The 18,194-nt window shown below is 32.0% G+C and overlaps 1 non-coding gene across 1 annotated transcript; it reads right to left on the minus strand.

Annotated features, from left to right (window-relative positions):
• Positions 1–17,527: 17,527 nt before the first annotated feature.
• On the minus strand, positions 17,528–17,600 carry TRNAV-AAC (transfer RNA valine (anticodon AAC)). Its single transcript has one exon. It is a non-coding gene; the product is annotated as a tRNA-Val (tRNA).
• Positions 17,601–18,194: the final 594 nt, after the last annotated feature.

Consider the following 18,194-nt stretch of genomic DNA (forward strand, 5'->3'; position numbering starts at 1 on the left):
TCCAATCAAACTACATCAAATAAAAAGGCTTTAACGCGGGACCATAAAGGCCTTTTATCCCCTGAAAAGAGGCTGTAGCATTTCAGAGGGGTGGTAAGATTTATTTCACGACAGCACTCGTTATGGTACCAAAGGGACCGTCAGAATGCAGCCTGCGAAGCCCTCTTACAGATCAGCAGATTATATATTTCGTGGGATTGTATGTGGGAATTGGGATTGCTTTGTTTCAGTCTTAATTGTGTTTTCCTTTACGCGTGGTGTTATGATGAGTTATTGTATACGTAATTTGGTTGGCGACGGGATAGAATATGTTATAAATATTGGTTCGCTTCAATCTTTTGTATAGTAATTGTACTAGCTAGTATAGTACTAGGTATCAGTGGTATAGCTTATAGCTTTTGCTCCGCAGCTTCGCCCGCGTACCTGCATAGTCAGTAGTCAAAGGAAAAGCTACCCTCTATTGCGTGAAGGAGCAAAAAAAAAAACAAAGATACAAATTTTCGCATTATTAATATTAGTAGGATAGTATGAATCGAAATAATGATTCTCTGGTGATCTTTATTTATAGTACAGTATGTATAGTAATCATTAAAATTTATATTTTCATAAAACAACAAATGATCAGACTAGCTTGTATTTTCTCAATTCAATATAAAATAATGAATTTCAGAAGATCTGATTACATTGTATTGAAATTAATAAAACATTCTGATGAATAAAATGCTTTCAAATAGTTTTTTTGACTATAAGAGCCAAGAGGAGGCTGAAACCAAATGGTTTGATAATTTATAGAAAAACTATACAATTCACTTTAAATATTGATGATCTGAATCGGTTTTGAAATTTTATATCAAGACTTTCTTATTGAACGTTAGGTATTCATAAATTATTTTCTGCTATTATAATACTCGATCAATGAATAATTATAACCAATGAGTAAGAAATAAGTAAATATATTTGCGATATTCATATTTTTAATGATAATTTTATGATAAAATTTATAAGTAATTGTTAATTTTTCGCTAGTAGGTAATCATAATATGTACCTATTAATATTTTACACTCGAAAAAAGCTCTGTTATTTTTAACCAAAGTCTAAACGGGTAGATTAAATTGGTAGTAGATTCTCAACAACTTAATTTCCAAACTCATGACTTATATTAAAAAAAATCAGTGATACACTTTAAGTGCATAGACCGTAAGTACTATAAATAAACCACAAAATATATCCCACGGAAAACTAAAAGCTTCAGTTTAACGTTTTCACATTACGAAGTACTCTCAATAATGTAGTGGTGAAGTGAAAATAAATTTTATAGTCGAAGATAAATTCCGTTACGCAATGAGACTCCCCTAATGATGCGCTGTGAGCCTTGTATTTACCGTATTTTAGATATAGCGTAATCGTTATAGTCATTGCATGTTTAAATTTTTATTTGCTATGTTGATTTTTGGGAAAGTACCGTTTATCGTGATAATTAAGATACAAAATGATATGTTGATAAACATATTTTAGGGATAATACTTAAGTAAACATTGCAAAATGCTCTTTTTTAATTTATCAAATAATTTGTTGAAAAACGAGATTGGTTCAAAATTCTTTTCTTTACTTTTTCGTTTTATTTTAATCTTAATTTTTAAGCTATTGCATAGCTTCTATCGCGGGCCTTGAGCGCGGGGACCGAATCGAGAAATTCCGTAACGAAAAAACCTCACGCTCCCCACTCCGACGGGCTCGGCGGTGTGGCTTGAAGGCATGCCATGCAATAGCTTTACCGCGGCAGTCCCCGAGTGCCACACGTCTTTTTTATTAATATTTTCTAGAAATAGACTTTACATTCTGTAATTCGATCCAGGCATAGTCCTAAAAGCAATGTAGGTACCATGAATATACCTAATCAAAGGTCACACGACACCAAAGTTCATTGCCACTACATTTACTATGTAAACGCTCAAGTACGGGTACATAAAGCAATTTTTATTCCACCGAAAACCGCATAATTTAAACGTTGTAGAAACAAATTTATCTTTTTTACCATCAGCATACTAATGGTCCCGCCCCGCGGACGCGTCTATCCTCCAGGGTGGCTTCGCATCAATAAAATTAACATTGTAATCCACTTAAAGTTAAAAAAATACGCTGCATTTATTATAGACATGCAAATATTAAGAGATTTTTCGCAACATATGGGACATACATTCTTATACCAAAATCGTAATCGTGTACAATTCTATGGAAAAAAAGCTCACACATAGGTAAGGAAGTACTAACTTTACAAAAGATGTAACAAAAATATTGTATGCAATGTGAATGAACCGGCAGGTAGCATTTTTAAGTTGCAGCTACTGAATTATATTATAATCAGCAAATTGAAAGCATAATTTTATCAGTTTTTAAATTATAGAGCAGACTACATTTATTCCCATATATGGTTTGAAATTTCATACCTATCTGAAACATGAAACACATTGTTTTACACATGATATTCATTATCAGAAACTATTCTATTATGTACCTATATTTAGTGTGAAACAATAAAACATTTATTTATGACGGTTTTATTTAACACTAGCGGTCCGCCCCGGCTTCGCCCGTGGTACATGTTTACGTTTTCTCTACATAAGAACCATCCTCGTACTTCAAGGAATATAATAAAAAAAGAATTATCGAAATCGGTTCAGCCGTTCTCGAGTTATGCGCTTACCAACACATTTTGCGATTCATTTTTATATTATAAGATTATTATAAAAAAACATAAGCACTACGTTGGTAAAATTATGTACCCAACTAAATCTACATAATAAGGCACCAAGTTAGTGAAATGGTAGTCATTTCTTAATAAGGCAGGTCGTAGATCCAGCGTCAAATGCAATAATGCATTAGAGCCTTAATGAGTTCCTCGGTTGCACCACAAATTGGATTATAATGTTAAAGACATGATTTCGCACCCGCTCTATAGGGAACGTTTCATTCTAAACGCCCATTATTCTCTTTCAATAAGAAATAAATTACGATTTCTTATTACGTTTTTCATTTTAGGGGATATTCAAAAAAGCTCCATTTGACGGCGCGTGTTATCACAGATTTTAATGAATAATTTTCACGGTTACATTTTTCATTTCGCGTTATAATTATTGAGGTTCAATTATAATGATCAATGGTTCTTTGAAATTAAATAGATTTATGGGTCTTTTATCAGAATTATTACCTAATCCACGGATTACTGCATATTGTAAGATCATTAAACTTATTACGGCGTACGGTATGAATATCTTTGAAAATATGTAGTAAAGACGTATTGTAAGGTTACGCAAATATGTACTTTATTATTTATAGAATTAGTAAGAGAATTAGTTTAAATGTTGAAAACTTAACATTTAAGTATACACTCCTAGTTAAAATTACATATTTATTAAAATTATCGTGAGGATAACTCAATGAAATAATAATAATATAAATACGGTTTTCAGTTTATTTAAAAATGTAAGCTGACAATCGTCTTTCAAAGTAAAACAAAAAGTTATAATTAGCTTCTTTGAATTATTTATAACAATGACAATGCAATAATGGTTATGTACAGAAATCCTTTTGAAGTAACATTGTGGAAATGGGGTTTCTTGGCACAGGCATGCAGAGCGGAAAGGAGGACAGATGAAAAATTATAATTTGTATTTGTTGTAATGTACAAAAGTGCATTAATGTGAATTTAGAATTTTATAGGGTACACTACTATAAAATATTTATTAATACTGGATTAAAATATATTTCAAATGAATTTATTTTTTGAAGTGAAACTTGTTTAGCGTTGAGAGTAAAATTTCAAAATCGCGTCATGGCAATGGTATCTTTGAATCTTGCCAAAGAAGTTTCACTTCTGACACGTGTGCACATCAAGTTAGTTTAGTATTTTTATAAGATTTTGTAAAAGAAGCTTAGCACGTCATCAAGTTAGTTTAGTATTTTTATAAGATTTTGTAAAAGAAGCTTTGGGCAGAAGTCTCATAATATAAAAAGTCAACTTATGCAAATATCGTTAAACTACGATGGAGTTCTGATTTTTGTTAAATACTTAAAAGCTACTGAAATATTCATGATTTTAAAAGGTAGGAAATTAATGTAGTAACTTCAAATTTTATTAGGTTTACGAAAAATCACAAAATATAATTGAATCACTGTCGAAACCCTTTTTACTCTCGACAAAGTAAATACTTAAGTAAATTATCTCTTTTTAGTTTTAAATAATATTAAGATTTTTTAAATGGAATAGGGAAAATACATAGTTGATTATTGTACATCATAGTTTATAGATTAACTTACCTACTGTTATAAATAACTGATATAATTATACTAAAAACAACCACGTATAGTAAGTTTTCTTTCAAATATCAGTCAATTGAATTTGAAAAATTTTATTAGAAAAAGCATAAACACGTTGTCTTCTTCTTTTCGTCACTCTTTAGTGACTCTTTAGTCTTGACAGAGTGGTCGTGGCCATCATGTGGTACAAGGGCCAGATGTCCGCTTCAAGATCTTCCGCCATCGTTCGCTGTAATCTGTCATTCTGCCTATACTCATGCAGAGCCTCGCCAACAGCAGTTTTTATCGGATCTGTCCATCGCATGTTCACTTACAAATTTTGAATTTTATTTTTGTTCATGCTGCACATAATTTATTTTAGAATATTTTAAGGTAGCTTTTTTATTCGCTGTTATAGATTAAAATTCATAGAGCGTTTTCCGTTGCGTGTTACATTTCAAATAGTTTCCTGTTATCTTTACGCAGAAACAGTTCGATGTTACTGATTCTGTCATTCAGGCGCTATTTTTATTCATTTCATTCATAGTGCATAAAAATATTCATTTGAAATGAACGACGGGGCAAGAGATAAGCACTCACGCCGAGTGTGGAGCGAATGGACGGAAAACCAACGTCACAAAAAAAATTGTTTTCAATGAACGTTGCACAATTTTTTACATGTTTTTTATGGAATATATGTAAAAATAAACAAATGCATTGTCCAGAAACGAGTACATGTATTCACTAATCTGATAAAAAAGCTTCACTTAAAGCTTTTTAGGTACGACTGAAAAAAAAAACGACTATTTCACCTGACTCGTTTTGTAGGTACTATTCGACGAAGCTTCCATCTTTTATTCAAGTTAATTAGGGTAATCCTAAAATAGAGCTGCAGCTAATTCTTAACCAAATAAAAAACAAATAATAAATAGGTTTCCCTTCTCTAATTTACCACTTAAATCTGTACCGTGTATTTATATTGGCCTTAATAGTGCAAGCAATATATCAAATAACTAGGTACAGATAATAATTTAACCGAACTACGTGTTTCTCATAATTTAAACGTGTTCTTGCCACGGGCGATGTCTTTATAATAACAAGATACATTCAAAGCTAAGCAAAATACATTATTCTTACTTTAAGATGAATATAGTGTAATTATCTTTATATATACGAAAATATATCGCTTATAATAGAAACCGATGAGGGTTAAATGTTTCCACGTGATATGATAATCTGATACTAAAATAACCACGATATTACAAAGGCATTTAGTGGTAGATACATGCTTAACTAATTTTGGCCTCATTTGATAAGGTCTAATGAACTATATGAGTGATCTTGCTTATGATAAAATGCTTAATAACGTAATGTAAGGTACGTTTATTTGCTAGGATTATGTATGTCTAAATTCAGTCTAATTAACTTATTTATAATGCTTTCTTACTTTAATAAATAATTTAGAACTTATTAACATTGTGAACGAAGCTGGTTATATAATAATAATAATATATAGTTAAAATAATAAATTAACATTAAGTTAAAGCAACATATGTTATACTAGATTTCCGCCCGCGGCTTCGCCCGCGTTTTCAAAGGAAAACCCGCATAGTTCCCGTTACCGTGGGATTTCCGGGATAAAACCTATCCTATGTGTTAATCCAAGTTACCCTCTATATGTATGCTAAATTTCATTGTAATCGGTTCTGTTGTTTTTACGTGAAAGAGTAACAAACATCCATACATCCATACATCCATACAAACTTTCGCCTTTATAATAGTATATTAAGATGACGAAATTATTGTTAAAATGAAATACCGTAGTAATAAGAGTGGAGTAAGAGTAAGAGACCTTTTAATATCTAACAAATATCTTTAAAACAAATGAATAATATAAGGAATCAACGTATATTAAAGTCAGCGCCTAGCAAAAGGCAATGGAATATTTAAAATGGACAGATCAAACAACCGTATTTGACCATAGCGTAGAGTTTTCATTCGGAGCCCTCGACTTTGCGACATCAAGGGGTATCAATTTGCATGCCCTCAACTCAAGTACTCCGAGTGTTGTCCCTTTGTAACAATCGTTTTGCCTTTTCGCTTTATTCCCTTGTATTTCATAAATTTAAAGCTGCGTCTCGGTCTACCGTTTGGTTTTTATTCTTAGCTTCGAACTTGTTGTGAATGGTGATCTATAAGAGTGCACTCTTATCAATACATTAGGTATTTGAAAAAGATGTATTATTCAAGTAGTATATTAAATATTATCTAGTAATAATATTGATGATAGTTATATATTAATAAAAATGAAAATCATATTTACTATAAACCTTATTTTTAATAAATATAATAGATATTAGATATGTACGGTCTATATGATACAAACTCTTAAGAGATACCTTATAATAAAATTTTAAAATACAAAACTTTCTTGGCTCTTATAGACTAGAAATAATGTTTTAGAAGCTGACTTTGATGTGAATTTAATTATTTTATAAATATTTTTAACATAAAACAACTTAATTTATGCGAGCTGAATTTGGATTTAAACTTTTGTAAACAATACCAAAGTTGAATATTAAATTAAATTTCTATTTGTATTCATGATGTTTTATTCGGATGTACTTTCAGGGTTTTTGTTTCTAAATCAGTTTACATGCTACATTGTACATTAATTGTAAAACTTTTCATAAATCTATAGGTACATACTTTGATACTTAATATTATAAAGCTGAAGAGTTTGTTTGTTTGTTTGAACGCGCTAATCTCTGGAACTACTGGTCCAATTTGAAAAATTCTTTCAGTGTTAGATAGCCCATTTATGGAGGAAGGCTATATTATAATATAATTTCGCTAAGACCAACAGAAGCGGAGCACTGCGGGTAAAACCGTGGAGCCCAGCTAGTAATAAATACATTAAAAATGACATGCTTTATAAGAAAAACTTATGAGAGAGAAAGAGCATTGCATTGTCACCGATCCGGTTAATGAGGGTCAAAATCGAGTCTATAAGAGTCGGTTACATACAAACGTGTGAAGTTAAAAGAAGCGTGATAATAACGAGAAGGAACAGAAATATACCAGATTAATATAAAATAATTTGGAAAATCCAAAAGTGCACGCCTCATAATTTTTTTTTAATAAATATTTATTAATTATTATTTTTGTTTATTTAATAACAATTAAACCACATCGAATCAGACCCTGAAAAATGAAAGGGTTCTATTCCTGAGCATACTCAAGCGTAAGAGAAAAAAAAAGACTCGATTAGTAAAGTATTTCGGTCGCTATCGTGTTAACAAGAAAAAGGATCCGCACATACAGACACACGGACGTCCAAGACAGAACTTTTTTAAACTGTTTTTTAACTAGTTTAAATAACAAAAATGACATCAAAAATATCATGAACGTTAAAAATAGTGTTTTTTCTTAATATGTGTGTGTATGTATTATCTTACAAGTGCAATGTATGATACATAAAGACATTTTAAGTTTGAAAAATCAGATGTTTTGCGCGAAGTGACAGTAGTACCCACCTCAACGCTTCGCTTATGAGGCGTGCAATAGACATTTACACAAATCTAGTAGTACTCCCAAAAAACATTTAAATAATGATGTCCAGAAGTAATTTAGGAAAAGCATAGTTTGCATCCGCGTCAAGTTGCGCGGTAGGAATGCAATCTGTGGTGGAATGTTATACGGCTGAATTAAATTTCGCCCATCAGACTCGGTGTGGCGTAACAGCTGAGATCCCTCACAACAATGCCGGTTAAATTATAAACATCACAAATGACAATGCAATTATTTCGAGAATCAAATGCTGGTATCGTAATGGTGTTTCAGGTATAATGATGCTTTAGTGGTATAGATGTTTTAAATTGCTCTTGTATTCCAGTATGAAACTACGTACCTACTCTTATTAAGGGTATTTTTACGCAATTGTCTTAAACTTTATTAAATTTCAAAACCTATTTTATATTCAATACGCCAATTATATATAGCGAATAGTTATTAAAGTGTGATTATATGACAAGTTTTCAGTATATTAATTCAAATAGAAATAGATAATCCTTACGTGAGTTTAATTTTCTTCAAGTAAGCTCCTTGCTTTGATCGCTACATAAATTCATTAAAGCACTCCCATGTTATTAAGGATGATTATAACTCAGAAACGGGGGTGGTTGCGACCAAGGCAGTTTCATTTCCCCTATTTGCAATTCAAAAATTCACTCTACTCTATACCTCATCCGTCTGCCTTCCGAGATTTCTCCTTCGTTCTTATTACTTCCCATATAGCTGTCCCATTCCCACACTATTACTTTTTGTTACAAACATTTTGCAACCACGCCAGACACTTTCTTACAAAGGCAGCGTAGAAATTCAAATGGACACCACTTCGAACAGTTTATTCCGAAAGGATTAGCCATAAATAGTTCTTTCTCATTACATTTTCATGAAAGTACCCTCTTGTAGATTTATGTCGTGAAAAGTTTGAGTTTACTGAATAAAAGATATCTATTTGGCAGTAATACTGGCTGCTGGCCAAACGGCCATTCACGCCTGTAGATTCCCGCACGTTGTTGAATATTTCTCTAAATTTTTAATTTTTAACATGTATGAAAATGCTGTTTTGATGTCCTGTAACATCAGATCAAAAGATACCAGCTGATATTCCGTACATGTATTTGATTTTCGATATATTCTTTTTATCAAATTCCGTTCATTATTGTTTCTAAAGCTGCCGAAATAAGCTCTTTCTCAAGTGTTTGTCAGTAAAGTGCCTACTTATTAAAAGTAAAAGATTCTACACAGTATTGTTAATTATTGTTAGAACACGGTAAACAATTGAGAATTTCCCGTGATGATAACATAAATTCATATCCATCCAAAGTAATTTTCATGAGAGGAAAGTTTACAACAAAATTTATGGGAACGGTCTCTATGATCTCGAATAACTTTCATATTGCATTTGAGGGGTTAATATTAAATTATTGTAAGCCTCGAAACCACACGCGTCTTTCGTAATAAGTTAAATAAAACAATGAGTGAAGGGTGAAATTAAAGAGTAATTAAGTAGGTAGGTACTCTTAGGGTTTTAGGTGGGGAGGTCAAGTATGGCATAAGCATGACTTTTATGCCATGTTTTATGTTCTCGTGTATAAAAGTTGAAAGTAATTCGTTCAGTTAATTATTTGGAAACGCGAAACTCGGTATTTACCTTGCGAAGCTTAATTGCTTGTCTTTTATTTATTTGTCTATAGAAATCCAGATTACGAATAGCATGTTATACGAAATATTCGATGCTATTGTAATTTCCAGTTCAAGTGCATGATTTTGAATACAAATTTAATTAACTTCCCGCTTTATGTAGCTGATAATAATATTTTATTAGTTTATTCTTACCCTTTGAAAATTATCCCATACAATTTTTAATTAAGTTGATTAAGAGACAATTTTCCAAGTTTTTACATAAAAGTAAGGTACAAACTTTATTCATAATTTTAATTAATTACCTCCCCCTTTCCTCTCCAATTATAAATATACAAAGCTGGGCATCTATATTGATTTAATCAATGTAATATCCATATTATTATTAGCAAAACAATTGATGTCCCTAGGCCTTATATTCTTTATTTTTATAAAAAACCCAAATAATAAACAAATCGGAAAAACAGTCCTGTACGTAAGCAAGAGATTCTGTCATAAGTACCTATCAATTTTGTTAATTTATTCAGCCTTTTTCTAGCTATTTTTAAAACACAATCCTAAAAATAAAACATTTAACTGACAGTCTATGCTAAAATAAACAACCTTTCTCCATACTTCGTTAATTATTATAAAAATCTGTTTTCAAATAACGCAAAAAAACACTCTTTAATTTCGAAAGGGGTTGTTAGCAAAAGCACTTTCAATAACCGAGGAAATCGGACCCCGAGCCTATTTTCGGTTATAAAAACACTTCAAAATCTTTTCACATTATGAGTAGATTACTTATTCGCCGTATTTTCAATGAACTTAATTAAAACTCCTGCTTGTAAAAGATTTATTTTTTATTTTAAGGATGTTACATTTGTAACAGAGAGCTCGGATGATAATTATATACTTTATGGTGGAAGTGTTATGGCAGTTCAATAGTAAATATTTAAGAAGTGTGATAATAGCGTATAATATGGCGGCTTGGGAAAACGATAAATAATATATTTTGTTAGTTGTTACACTTTATGTTTTGTAAGAATATTATGGATAATAAATAAAAATAATAATAAATCTCAAAAACATGATTATTATCACGCTTATTCATGAAATTATCGTATTGGCATCGATCCCTGTGTGTCCCTAAAAAGTGTGCAAAGTTTGAATCAAATAAGTCCGTTTAAAGCGGGTCTAATTCGAGTCTAAATGCGATGTTCGGTTGCATATTACAAACATATCGTTTAAATAAGAACATACAGGTAAAGGTAAAAGTGCGTAGAAAATTATATTACTTTGGCATAAATTCGATGGTTGCTTACATGTTTGTTCACAAAGGAAATCAACTTCATTTCACAAAATATGCATCTGTCCTATGACCTACAATGTTTATTATTTCCATAATTATATTTTATGAATATTGGTTGTGAAATCGGCATTAGAAATGAATATGTATAAATGATGTAATATAAATTATATGAGTATATACAATTATACATATCGACGATCTTATTTCTTTATAACTCGAACTGAGAATACCTAATTAAATAATTCAATGCTAGATATAAAATTACAAATTTTGTTTTGTGTTTGAACAATAATTGAAGTCTATAACAATTTAATATGGTTGGGAAATTGATTATCGAGTGATTTTTTTGATTACATCGCATTAAATTCAATTTCTTTTATTAATAAAATATTTATTTAACCTTAGAGCAAAGTTGTATTTAGACAGCAATAATATTTTAATAGGTATTTTAACTGTTCAAGAACAATATCTTTGCTACGTTACAGGGTAATAAAGATATCGCAAACATTACTTTAATAATATTTTGAGTTTATTTCAATGATACAACTACAAGTAAATTTATACATCGTTTAGTGAAATATATGGCCATTAGCGAACCACACGTAGAAAGTTCATCAAGAGCCTGGTGAATTGACGGAACCTCACGGCCGGGCCTATTAAGGTGTTTTATATCGCTCTTTAATTAAATTACGTTGCGTGTCTCAAAAGCCGCAAGCAGCTATAACTAACGATTTATTTATACTACTGTAATCAGTAATGGAAATATTCCCGAATGCGGTCTTAGATTGTTATCGCCTCCTAACTACTTCTTTGTATTTTTAAAAATTAAGTTAGTATTTAAATTTGCCCGAATACCTTCCACCTTTATGGCCTGAATACGTCAAAACGAACAACTTAATGGCATAAAATATTGCAGAGTAAAAAGTGTTGAAACTTCGTCACGTAACGCGGAAAACGGGTGGCGTTAATAAAGAAATTGGACGCCTAATTTTAGTTTAAACCTTTGAACTTTCCGAATAACAGGCAAAAATTGTATAGGGAGTGTGACAAATCTGTTCATGCGATGACCGAGCGAAAACGACCCTCCTGCAACTTGACCCAAATCACGATATAATGGACATCGCGGCTTACGATGCCCGGGAATAACTCTATACACAATCGAATTAATTAATCACGAGAATCGAGTTCTGGACGAGTTAAAAAACTTGATGTCGAAGTTGCGGGCAAAGTTTTAAGGAGAAGCTAACGAGGAATGGGACCGTAGATGAGAGATGAAAGTTCAAGCCGAGTCCGAGGAACGAGCGCAGCAGATAAGAATAGCTGCAATTTAAAACTCGATTAGAATTTGAAAATCGAGACGACGTCGAGCCGATAGTTATTAAAAATCTTTGTGAATGTTAAGATGTCTGGAGCGAAATTGCAGCCATGATAATAATACCTGAATTGTATCCCAGAATTTTAATAGCGGTTGGTTGCTAAAACATTTTTAAGCACAAAAGCTCTTAGATATATTTTTGTAACATAATACTGTAAAAGTTTAAAAACTTTTACAAAAATCCTAAAAATTTATATGATTTTAAAAATTAATAATGATTAGGATTTCGATATACTTATTCTAATAATAGAAATTTTAGAAATACAATATTATGAATGATAATATAATATAATATTAAATATTACTCTCTCATACTATAAAGAGCATATTTTGTTGAATTTTACATACTTGCAGCTTAGAAATCTATTGTGCGTTTGACCACAGTTTGACAGTATCATGTTACCTACACTCAAGCGGTTGTCGCTTCAATCAAAATATTCCATTATTCAAAATATATTTCAAATGAGTTGAAATAAGACACTTATATTATTTGCATTTAAAGTGATAATGTATAAGGAATGTAAGTGTTGGCGACCAAAAACACCGTTACCGTAAAATGTTATTTACCATAAAACCTTAAAACGAGACTGACAGAGTTACAGGCTTTGTTTACGAGCTATAAAATAAATCGAATAATCTGAATACATTGACCACAGAGGTATTCAAAACTACGGAGTTATAAACATTTCAATGGAGGGATGTTATATATTGATGTAATTATTGTAGTGACGTTTAAAATACTAGCAGTATAAAAATACGTCTTCAAAGATAATAAACATGTTTTATTTTAAGTATACAATTATATCGTTGTATCGTCAGAAATATATAGGAATTCTTTACACGAAATAAATACAATTAAAACATTAATTTAAACAATTAAAATATCATAAATAAGTTGTAGCTTACTTCTTCTCTTCTTATAGCCTCTAACTGACTCATATTTTACAGGCAGCAAATAAAATCATTCTATTAATATTATTCAACCATAAACCCTTTTAACAACTTAATATTGCGGAGCGCTTCGTTTACGTCGGCATTTATAATGAATAATGATCAATAAAATCAAGTCATATGCGAGTGATGGTTTAATGCTCCGCTATAAAATGGCGGATAATGCATCATATTTAGTTTTGTTCTTGTGATAAATATTCATACCACTCTTAAATGCGTTTGATCTTCCCGACTTGAAATAATATTTAGCGGAATGGGATTTTGCGGTAGGGGGACGTAATTAATTGAATTAAGTTCGGAATAGGTTAGAACAAAGTTAGCTGCGGATAGTAGCGTCTAGCGGCTCGTTAGTAGGGTGGGGATGATCCGCAGGGCCGCCGGGTGCGTCGGTCCCTTGGGTTCTGCGAGCCTGCATGCTAATAGCCAATCATATTCTGTTTACATTCCATCACCGAGTATGAATAATTTGTTATTGTGTCTACAAACATGGCGCGGCGCGGTGTCACGGTCAGCATTGTCTACTGGATTAATTTGCGTCCGGCCCCACGCGCCATACTTCCGATTCAATGGCAGAGAAATCAAAGAACCAATCCTGTCCCTCTGTTGCTGAAAGATTAATACAAATGGAAAAATTGAATTTTGTTATTATTCGCTCCGCTTTTGGCGATCCCGAAATTGCTTTTCCATTTTAAATGGGGAAATTATCACTTTATACCCACTATTGAGCATTGCGATGTGGCTGTAATATTATAACACTTCAGTTGTGCATAATCAGGCAAATTTAGGTATTGTTTATTTAACTACATCTATAGAATCTTATAGGTAATATACAATATATTCTTAATAAAAATAAATCGGTTACGTTCAATCATTTCTTTTTATTTAGATACGATTAGCTTGTTTTACATCAAGGCCATCAAACTTTTTCTCTACTTCTGTAAATGCAAATCAACAGGACGAGTCAATCCAAAGCTGAGAACGTCTCCAAGTTCAATTGTTTTGTTTTCATTAACTACGCAATAAAGTATTTCCAATATCATTTGTTGAACATGGCTCCTTGTAACAAATAGCAGTTTGTTTAACAAGTGCCCTCCAAGCTTTGTTCCCCGTCGTGAAGGCAGATTAAACCGGTGAGCGTGGTGCTAGTGATCAATTTTGGTTAGACAATATTGGATTTTAATTAACAGTATCGTAGTAGGACAAAGAGGCGAAATTCCGATGTTTTGTTACGAACCGGGTAGACATCGGAATACACACAGTGGAATGTTTTCTTTGATCTTGTTTTTGCGAACTATAGGGCAAGATAGTGGCAGTGAGGTTTGGTGTATAAACATTTTGTCGGAAAAACTTAAATTAAAAACTTTTTGTTTTGTTAAATTCGATGTTTTATCAAAAAAAAATGAATAATGATAAATCACATAATATGGATTTATTTAATTTAGAGTTCCTTATATTTTTACAAAATTATTTTACTTAATCAAGGTTACTCGTCCAAAAACAATAACTATACCACAGATAATACAAAACTATACGAATACAAAATTTGTGGTATAAATATACAAAGTAATAAAAACTACAAAACCATTGTAGTCTAGCAGCTAACAATAAAATCGCATTCATAAATAAAAATCGATATCTGCATTACCATCGGCTTTAAAAGTCCCCTTTATTTTAAATTTCCGAGCATTTTGGGAAATAAAACGATGACAGTCCATCGAGCACTGGCTATAAAATAAAACTGGTTTATTCGTTTGACGGCTAACTGAAATATTGTTAAACTTGTAAAACGAGAGAGGCACTGTAAAGCGAAACTATCAATTCTGCATCGTCCTTTATTGTATAAACTCTAGTTAAATCTATGAATACACTTTTGTCGCAATTCATTACAAATTAAATAACGTTCAGATGAAAATTTTCAACTAGATTTGACTGAATGGATGTAGTCGCAATAATGTGATAAAACATAATATAAACGCATTTGCAATTCAAACTTACCAGTTGTAGTAAAAAATAACAGTTGTAACGCTTTTTCTTTTTACACGCTTTATATTAGCTTCACCTGTATGTTTGTAACCGACTTCTTTGGGCGCGATTTTGACCCACTTTAAACGGCCAGATTTCGTTCAAACTTTGTAGATTTATTGAGGACCGATGACAATACACTAATTTGATAAAATTTTCTATTTTTTAGTTCGGTTTTCTATAAAAAGCGTGTGTTTTAGTTTTTTTAAACTATTATTATTATTTATTGTCTGTCTTCCTTCATAATCTAGGTGACTATAAATACTACTACGATAAGGACAACTTTCTTTCAGTATTAGGCACTAATTTAAAATAAGTCTCTGTCAACAGCTTATTACCACGATATTACGCTTAAATACTTTAATGGAGCTTATATGAAATTAGGGACGACAACGTTGCAAGGATAAACTTCTTCGTCACGTAGAAAATATAGGTACTGCGCAGTCGGTCACACCTTACCCAATTTAAAATTCAACTCGTAAAAACAACATTGTGACAAAATCTCATGGGAGTAGTAATGTACGGAGATCGCATAAAATGATTTTATGATTCCATCAGAGCTGTGGATCGAAGACTTGTTTATGAATAAAATACACATAAAAGTGATTGTAAATTTCTGTAGCATGTGCTTTGAAATTATATTCTGTGGAGGAATCATGTGTGACATAATATCAATAACCTTTCGGGTTGAACATTTTAGTATTGTCGTACATATTTGTATTCGGTAGACTTATATGAGTTTATAAGTACTCTACCCAAACTCTACGTGTTTATAACTCTAGAAAGTTTTAATGAAAAAGTAACTAAAAATCCAGCTCAAACGTAGTTTCGTAAAGCACTGAGCCCTTATCCAAATATTACGCAAATTATGCATTTTTAAAGCACGTCGTAATGAAGGGGAATCGAAGCAGGTATGAGCCCAACGTAGGTACGAGTAGCATAGCAATCGAAATTGCAAATTTGTGCAGGGCCGCCTGGGTTCGTTAGCGACTTGTGTTTACGCATTACAACTAGAGTTGACAACATTGGTTGACAACCGCTAATTGTTTGAGGTTTACTTTTAGTATTGATTTATTCGATAATCGAATTAACGTAATAGACCGGGAGATACTGACACAAAATTTCGAGTCATTTGTAACAGGATGGCGGTTCTACAGGGTTCTTAGTACGCAATGACAAAAAGAAAAATGATGGTGTGAACGCTGGTACCGGCGCCTTAGTCGCGTGGGCGTTAGTCGAACTCGTCGGAAAATAGCGAAAGTCAAACGATTTGTAACAGTATGGCACTTATTTTTCCTGTAAGTTTGAGGATCAACGAATATAAATACAAAATTTCAAAGATCTAGGTGTTGGAAATCTTCACTTATAGAAATTAATAATAAATTTATTTTTCAAGTATGACAGCACTTTTTCCCCCTACTAGAAGTATGGCAAATATAATAATGGTCACATTTTATCAAATACTCTCCAAAAAGCCAAATGCAATACTGGTACAAAAAGATAGGCGAAATAAAAAAAAATTGCAGATTTTCGGCGGTATGGCGACCATTTGGAATCGTCCGAAAAGTATGGCATGGCGATTTTCGTAAATGGCTGCACGACGATGGTTACCTGTGCAAAAGTTAGCTTGGTACAAATGGTTGAATAATTGTTTTTTTTAAATCAACACATTCGCGTCGGTATGGCGGGCTGTAAGTCATACCGGAAAAGTATGGCATGACACTACCGCCTACTTCTTTTTTATGGGCTATCGGTAAATTCTAAAATTTTTGTGTTACAAATCGTTTGACTTTCGCTATTTTTCCGACGAGTTCGACTAAAGCCCACGCGACTAACCCACCGGTACCAGCGTTCACACCATCATTTTTCTTTTTGTCATTGCGTACTAAGACCCCTGTAGAACCGCCATCCTGTTACAAATGACTCGAAATTTTGTGTCAGTATCTCCCGGTCTATAAGAGCAATGTAACGTTTGTTTGATGAAATCACAATGAGGCTCGGTTTTGTAGAACGCATACATCTATTTTAAATAATTTGCACGTGTAAATTGTTCGATTTTAGTCTGTTTCAGCGCTCATTAGTGATGAATTGAGTTTGCGTTCGCAAAAATGTTTTGGGATTTGAACGTACTATATTTTTAATTTTTATAGTAGAAATGTTTGTTGTTCGTTTGTTTTATTTACGCTTGGTTTCATGTAGTTTTAATGATATGAAAAAGTTAGTATACTAAAAAAACAATAACATAAATAAATACATTTTTTTATTAATTAATACTCAATAGATTCACACCTTTAGGTTTACATAATCATAAAGTAAATCACTGAAAATAAATGAAAATAATCTATAGAGCATATTATCTTAGGAAAAAATATACAAAAAATAATGTTTCCGCCCGGGATCGAACCGGGGGCCTTCTGCGTGTTAGGCAGATGTGATAACCGCTACACCACGGAAACGTTGACGACAGTTTCATATTCAAGAAAGTTTTATCTCGATTTTTAACAGGTTTTAAAGCTTTGCTTTAAGGAAATATTAAATGCAGCTTTTATATTTTCTTAAATGTTAGTGCTTAAGACCAATGGTACTTTTTAACTCGAATGATACAAAAAAGGTAATTAATAATTACCTTTTTTGTATCATCATCAGGTAAGCAATAATTTTACAACTGAAAAAAATAAAAAATACAATTCACATGTTATTTTTAAGTACTGAAAAATCTTAATGTGAATGTTTGGAAATTACTAGTTAATATATTAAATACTATTAGTAGAACCAGTGTCTTTCAATATTTTCTTTCGAGACATTTTAAAATTAAAATACGATCATGAATTATTACACTCCAATACAGCGGTTATTTTAGTGGCCAAGTCGATCCGAAGAATCTCCGAGCTACCCCCAAAGTTTCAAATAAATCCAATCGATGGCCGTTCAAGTATTTTAAATGCGAGTCAGTTCTTGCTTGTACTTACTTTTAAGTGAGTCTAGGGAATAGTGCAGTACAGACAAAGCTCAGAAGCTAAGCGTCCACTGCTGAATAAATTTCCTACTTT

Source organism: Colias philodice, chromosome 6, assembly GCF_061535455.1.
Source record: "Colias philodice isolate Cphi_HAF_F1 chromosome 6, ilColPhil1 Martin Lab GWU primary, whole genome shotgun sequence".
Classification (NCBI taxonomy): domain Eukaryota; kingdom Metazoa; phylum Arthropoda; class Insecta; order Lepidoptera; family Pieridae; genus Colias; species Colias philodice.